The sequence below is a fragment of the Heterodontus francisci genome, unplaced genomic scaffold, assembly GCF_036365525.1.
Source record: "Heterodontus francisci isolate sHetFra1 unplaced genomic scaffold, sHetFra1.hap1 HAP1_SCAFFOLD_166, whole genome shotgun sequence".
In the NCBI taxonomy this organism is placed as follows: domain Eukaryota; kingdom Metazoa; phylum Chordata; class Chondrichthyes; order Heterodontiformes; family Heterodontidae; genus Heterodontus; species Heterodontus francisci.
The window spans coordinates 3,570,629-3,578,305 of record NW_027141098.1 but is presented as its reverse complement, the minus strand read 5'-3'; positions in this window follow the sequence as shown (position 1 = coordinate 3,578,305).

Genomic DNA, 7,677 nt, shown 5'->3' with positions numbered 1-7,677 from the left:
CCCCATCTAAATACATGCCCGGGAACAGACCCCCATCTAAATACCCCACCAGGGGACCGACCCACATCTAATTATACCCTTATAATACCCCTGTTACAAATACCTGACGGGAACAGACCCCCATCTAAATACTAACCACGGGGACAGCCCCCCAGCTAAATACCCCCCCGGAACAGACCCCCATCTAAATACACCCCCCGGGACAGACTCCCATCTAAATACATGCCCGGGAACAGACCCCCATCTAAGTACCCCCCCCCCGGGACAGACCCCCATCTAAATACATCCCCGGGGACAGACCTCCATCTAAATAGCCCCCCGGAACAGACCCCCACCTAAATACACCCCCCGGGACAGACCCCCATCTAAATACATCCCCGGGGACAGACCCCCATCTAAATACTAACCCTGGGGACAGACCCCCATCTAAATACCCCCCCGGAAAAGACCCCCACCTAAATACACCCCCCGGGACAGACCCCCATCTAAATACCCCCCCGGGACAGAACCCATCTAAATACATCCCCGGGGACAGACCCCCATCTAAATACCCCCCCGGAACAGACCCCCACCTAAATACACCCCCCGGGACAGACCCCCATCTAAATACATCCCCGGGGACAGACCCCCATCTAAATACTAACCCTGGGGACAGACCCCCATCTCTTTACACCCCCCGGGACAGACCCCCATCTAAATACATCCCCGGGGACAGACCCCCATCTAAATACATCCCCGGGGACAGACCCCCATCTAAATACTAACCCCGGGGACAGACCCCCATCTAAATACCCCCCGGAACAGACCCCCATCTAAATACACACCCCGGGACAGACCCCCATCTAAATACATCCCCGGGGACAGACTCCCATCTAGATACCCCATACGGGGACAGACCCCCATCTAAATACTAATCACGGGAACAGACCCCCCCATCTAAATACATGCCCGGGAACAGACCCCCATCTAAATTCCCCACCCGGGGTCAGACCCCCATCTAATTATACCCTTATAATACCCCTTTTACAAATACCTGACAGGAACAGACCCCCATCTAAATACTAACTCCGGGGACAGACCGCCATCTAAATACCCCCTCGGGACAGACCGCCATCTAAATACCACCCCGGGACAGACCCCCATCTAAATACTAACTCCGGGGACAGACCGTCATCTAAACACCCCCCCCGGGACAGACCCCCATCTAAATACTAACCCCAGGGACAGACCCCCATCTAAATACCACCCCCCCGGGACAGACCCCCGTCTGAACACTAACCCCAGGGACAGACCCCCATCTAAATACTAACTCCGGGGACAGACCATCATCTAAATACCCCCCTGGGACAGACTGCCATCTAAATACTGACCCCAGGGACAGGCCCCCATCTAAATACTAACCCCAGGGACAGACCCCTATCTAAATACACACCCCCGGGACAGACCCCCATCTAAATACTAACCCCGGGGACAGACACCCATCTAAATACCCTTTCCGGGACTGACCCCCATCTAAATACTAACCCCAGGCACATACCCCCATCTGAATATTAACCCCCGGGACAGACCCCCATCCAAATAGTAACCCACGGGACAGACCCCCATCTAAATACTAACCCCGGGGACAGTCCACCATCTAAATACTAACCCCACCCCGGGACAGACCCCCATCTAAATACTCTTTCCGGGACAGTCCACCATCTAAATACTAACCCCGGGGACAGACCCCCATCTAAATACCCTTTCCGGGACAGACCCCCATCTAAATACTAACCACGGGGGCAGACCCCCATCTAAATACCCTTTCCGGGACAGACCCCCATCTCAATACCCCCCCCGTGACAGACCCTCATCTAAATACACCCCCTCCGGGACAGACCCCCATCTAAATAGTAACCCCCGGGACAGACCCCCATCTAAATACCCCCCGGGACAGACCCCCATCTAAATACTAACCCCGGGGACAGACCCCCATCTAAATACTAAACCCACCCCGGGACAGCCCCCCATCTAAATACCACCCCCACCCCGGGAAAGACCCCCATCTAAATACCATCAAAATATGCAGCGACAGAAAGAAGTGGAGCGGCAGAGATCCAAAGTAAGATGTGTTCACAGAATCGAGAGGGGTGTCCCGGGACAGGTGGGAGGGAAATGCAGCGATAATCTTGCAGGAAAGGAGGAGCAGAGATGGAAAGATTCAGGGATTTGGAAGTGAGTGAGAGACGAAATGGACTGAGAGAGAGACAGATAAAGATACAGAGAGTCGCAGAAAGAGAGTTACAATGGAAACTTGTGAGACTCCAGAGAGAGGCAAAGATAGAAAGGATGTTGAGAGATACAGAGATAGGGATTTAAAGATGTGAAGAAACAGAGTTAGGAACAAAGAGGAAGGTGCAGGGAACAAGTTGCAGCAAGAGATGGAGAGAGGGAAATCTATGGGATTACATTGACTGTTCTGGAGCAGCGATTCCCAAACTATTCCCTTTATAGCACCATCCAGCCCCATCCCTTGTGGTAAAAAAATCCACAGACCCCCGAAAACACAAAATCAAAATACTGAGGATGCTGGAAATCTGAAATAAAAACTGTGCTGGAAATACTGAGCATTTCCAGCACTTTGTTTTTCTATCAGCCCCGAAATCACACAGTCTTCTTTTCTGGATCTAGAAATTAATTTGACAATGACAAATATATTTTTATTATTACTTTCCCTCTCCGGTTAAAGCTCTTGTCGGAGAATTCCACGTGGCTAAAAGATTCTCCCTCTGCATCATCACAGCTGCAGCTTCCGAAAAGATTCTCCTTGGGAATAAGAGAAATAAAATTGATTCAAACAAAGCAAAGCATTTTTGCACAGAAATAAAACACAGCGAGAGCCCAGGACTCTCTCTCAAACTCACTAAGATAAAACAATCTCTCAGTGACTTACAAACACATCCCCTGACACAGAACCAGAGACTGGGAAGTGTAGATGTGTTTACCCTGTCATTTCCTGCTGTCTCTCTCTCTCTCTCTCTCTCTCTCTATTTCTCTGTGTGTCTCTCTACATCTGTTTCTGCCTCATTGTAAAAGCACACAAGCACTGGAGACCCCCATCCCCTCTCCTGTAGATGGATAGAGAGAGAAATCCACATTCCCATCCCTGAAAATCTGAATTCAAATGGTCCCCCGGTGTTTCATTTCACTGTCAAATTCAGCCCACAGCCTCAAACACCAGCAATATTCGGGAATGAGAACAAGCCTTTACAAACCTTCACATTTCACCCATTTCATTGCTGATTCACAGAAGTATTTGACACTCAATGAATCAATTTTTAAAGTGATCGTCACTGTTGCAAAGTTGGAAATGCTGTCGGCCATTGATACACAGCAAGATCCCACAAGCAGCAGTGTGCTTCCAGCCGGCTGCCCCTCTCTCCCCCTCTGATTCCCTCCATGTTTCCCTCACTCTCCTGCGTCTCTCTCCCTCCTGTTACTCTCATTCAGAGAGACAGATGGAGAGAGAGAGAGAAATTCACGTCACTGCCCAAAACACCAGCATTATTTGGGAATTATACCGGCTTCAAGCTCCGGACTGAAATTCCAGGCCTTCAGGAGAGCTTTACACACAATGAATTCACTTCTAAAATGCCATCACTGTTACAGTGCAGGGAATTCTGCAGGCAAGCTGTGCACAGCAAGATCCCAGCAATGGTGACACTTCAAAATTCAGTTTACCAAGATTTTGAGTGTGGATTTCTCTCTCTGTCTTTCTCCATCTTTCTCTGCCTTCCCTCCCTCATCCACACTCCGCCTGTCTCTCTCTCTCTCTCTCTCTCTCTCATTTACCTGCCACCTCCAGCTGTTTCTCTCTCTCCCTCTTTTTCTCTCCATCTGTTTCTGCCTCAGTGTTGTAATGTAAGAGTTGATGCAGGGAATGTATGCACAGCAGGATCCCACAATGTGATCATAGCCAGATATCCCATCACAGTCCTCTGAAAATGCTGAATTCCATCTTTCAACTTTTCACAAACCTTTTGCAGCGTCATGTTCAGCTCTTGTAATTATTGGCCCTCAGGAGCAGTTGAGAATCAATGAACTAATTTTTAAAGTGGTCCTCACTGTTGCAATACAGGAAACCTGCAGGCAATCTGTGCACAGCAAGATCCCAAAGGCAACAATATGCTAATATGCAGATAATCTGTTTTCAGTGACGTAAGTTTCGAGATCCCAGAGGGAGGGACATTCCTGCAGTTTGAAAATCTCAAACACCCCTCGCCCTGTCTTTCTCCTGCTCCCTCCCCCCTGCACCCCGTCCACATCTGTTTCTTTTTCTCTCGATCTGGGATTTAATCTAGATTGAAAATCCGCTGAAATGTTTCTGTCACCGTTTAAAATAACTACACGTCCCATTCGATTCATCGAGAGATACAGCACTAAAACAGTACCTTCGGCCCAACGCTGACCATCAGCCATCCATTTATGCTAATCCTACATTCATGCCATTTTTCCCCCTCACATCCCCACCTTCCCTCAATTCTCCGACCACCTACCTACACGAGGGGCAATTTTTATCATGGCCAATTTACCTATCAACCCGCAAGTCTTTGGCATGTGGCAGGAAACCAGAGCACCCGGAGGAAACCCACACGGAGAACTTGCAAACTCTGCACAGGCAGTACCCAGAACCCAACCTGGGTTGCTGGAGCTGTGAGGCTGCGGTGCTAACCACTTAGCCACTGCAGGAAAGTCCCTCCCTCTGCGATCCCGAAACTTACATCACTGAAAACACATTATCTGCATATTATCACATTGCTGCCTGTGGGATCTTGCTGTGCACACATTGTGGCACCTATTGATTAATGGTTAAAATAGAGAAAGTGCGGGGGGGAGAAAAGCAGAGGAAGATGGAGAGTAAACAGAGAAATCTACAATCTGACCCTCAGGAAGCTGAATTTTAAAGTGTCCTCATTGCTGTGCAGGAAATGCTTAAGGGCACGAGATGCACAGCAAGATCCCGCAAGCTGCAATGTGATAATAGCTAGATTTCAGTCCCCAGAAAGGGTGAAATTCCCTCTTTAAACTGGGAACAAGCTGCTGATTTTGTCTCACCATTTCAAATAACGACAAATCACATTGCCGTGTGTGGCATGGTTTTTATTTATTAAAGGTTTAATTGGAGAAGGAGAGTGTGAAACCGAGACAGAGAACAGAAAGCATGGGGGGAGATAGAGACACAGGGAAAGAATGCGGAGACAGAGAGAAAGCTCAGACCTACAGTAAAATGAATTAAAATGGGCACCGTGCATCTTATTTCACTGTTAGCTTCCTCGCATTGCCCAAAACACCAGCAAACCTCACAGACAGGGCTGGAAGGAGCAAGTGGCAAATGGGACTCCCTCCTGGGGCTGCTCCTTTAACCCCAGGCTTTCAATCTGTATAAAACACCAGGAGCCCCAATCCAACATGAAATGGTTAACCCAGGGCCCCAGAGAGAAAATTAAACCTCAGGCTAATAAACAGACACAACTCACGTGGGCCCTTTGGGTGCAGCCTGTGGACAAGGCCTCAGTCCATCCCCTCGGGAGGAAGCTCCTGTCCAAGGATTCCTCGTCCCAGACTTTCCCTCTTTTCATCTTCACGGTGCAGTTTTCAGAATGAAAATTCCTAAGGCAAGAGGGAGAGAGAGAAAATTCATTAAAAGGCATTGTTAAACAAAATAGCACAGCAAGAGCCCAGCAATTGCCCTCGGTTACACAGATAATCTCTCAGCAACACCCAAATACAAACATATCAGTTAATAAAGCAGAGGCTAAAATGTTTCAGACAGTTCCCTCCACCAGTGTGTGTCTGTGTGTCTGTCTCTTTATCTCTCTCCGTGTCTCTGTATCTCTCTCTCTCTTCCTATCTCAGTCACCCCTGTGGCCCTCTCTCTTGCTCTCTCTCTCTCTGTCCATATCGGGCTTTTTCCCCTCAATTTTGTATCTGATCTTAGTTGAAATAAGCTATGAAATATTTCTGTCTCACCATTTAAAACAACAACAAATCATATTGCAGTGTGTGATATGTTTTTAACTATTAAAGGTTTAAATAGAGAGACAGAGGGAAAGAAAGCTGGAGAGAGACAGAGAGAGAAATCTCAACTCAGAACTTCAGTAAAATGAATTGAAATGGGCTCCGTCCATTTTATTTAACAGCAAAGCTTCAGAACATTGTCCAAAGCACACAGATTATTCTAGAATTATTACAAGCCTTGAGAAACTATCACATTTGTGACTTAATTCCTAGCCTTTTGAAGCTCAGAGTTAATTTTTTAAAGTGGTCGTCACTGTTGCAATGTTGGAAATGTTGCAGGCCATTGGTGCACAGCAAGATCCCACAAGCAGCAGTGTGATAACAGCCGGCTAACCCCTCCTCTCCCCCTCTGATTCCCTCCATGTTTCCCTCACTCTCCTGCGTCTCTCTCCCTCCTATTACTCTCATTCAGACAGACAGAGAAATCCATTCTCAGAACCTCACTGTCAATTCAAATGGATGCTGCATATTTCATTTCACCCTCAAATTCACGGCACTGCCCAAAACACCAGCATTACTCGGGAATTATAACAAGCCTTTATACAGCTACACCTTTCCGATGTTTCATTTAGTCTTGCGAGGTGGGCCCCAGAGAGGATATTAAACCTCAGGGTCATAAACAGACACAACTCACGTGGGCCCTTTGGGTGCAGCCTGTGGACAAGGCCTCAGTCCATCCCCTCTGGAGGAAGCTCCTGTCAAAGGATTCCTCGTCCCAAACTTTCGTCTTTTCACCTTCACCGTGCAGTTTGCGGAATGAAAAATTCCTCAGGGGAAAGAAGGAGAAAAAAATTGTATTAAAATACAAAGCGAAGACATTTTTAAACAAAATAGCACAGCAAGAGCCCAGAGTTTCCTCTCTCAGTTACACAGACAATCAGCAATATTCAAATACAATCAAATCACAGTTATAAAGCAGATTGAGACAGAGAGAGCACACACACAGATACACAGACACACACACTGAATCAGACTGGGGAATGTGTCCACTCTTTTTTTTTATTTCCAAAATATACTTTATTCATAAAAATCTGTAAAAATTACATTACCAAACAGTTTCCAAACAGCACGAAAAAATACAAACATTGCAAGGGAGATCAGTTTCCTTCAATACTGTCATGCGTTTCTTCCCAACCCTTCCGTTTCACAATTGTCATGTCAATTACAGTTTTACATTTACAGCAATTGAGAATATTAACGATACAGTTCGAGGGGTTTCCCATTGATCCAGCCCCTCAGTCCAGCTTGGTGGGGGAACCTTACACTGTGGTCTTTCCCCATTGAGCCTTTGCTGCGGCTGCCCCAAGCTTTAGTGCGTCCCTCAGCACGTTGTCCTGGACCTTGGAATGTGCCAGTCTGCAACATTCGGTGGTGGACAACTCTTTGCGCTGGAAGACCAGCAAGTTTCGGGCAGACCAAAGGGCGTCTTTCACCGAAATGATAGTCCTCCAGCAGCAGTTGATGTTTGTCTCGGTGTGCGTCCCTGGGAACAGCCCGTAGAGCACAGACTCCTGTGTTACAGAGCTGCTTGGGATGAACCTTGACAAAAACCACTGCATCTCTTTCCACACCTGCTGTGCAAAGGCACATTCCAGGAGGAGGTGGGCGACCGTCTCTTCC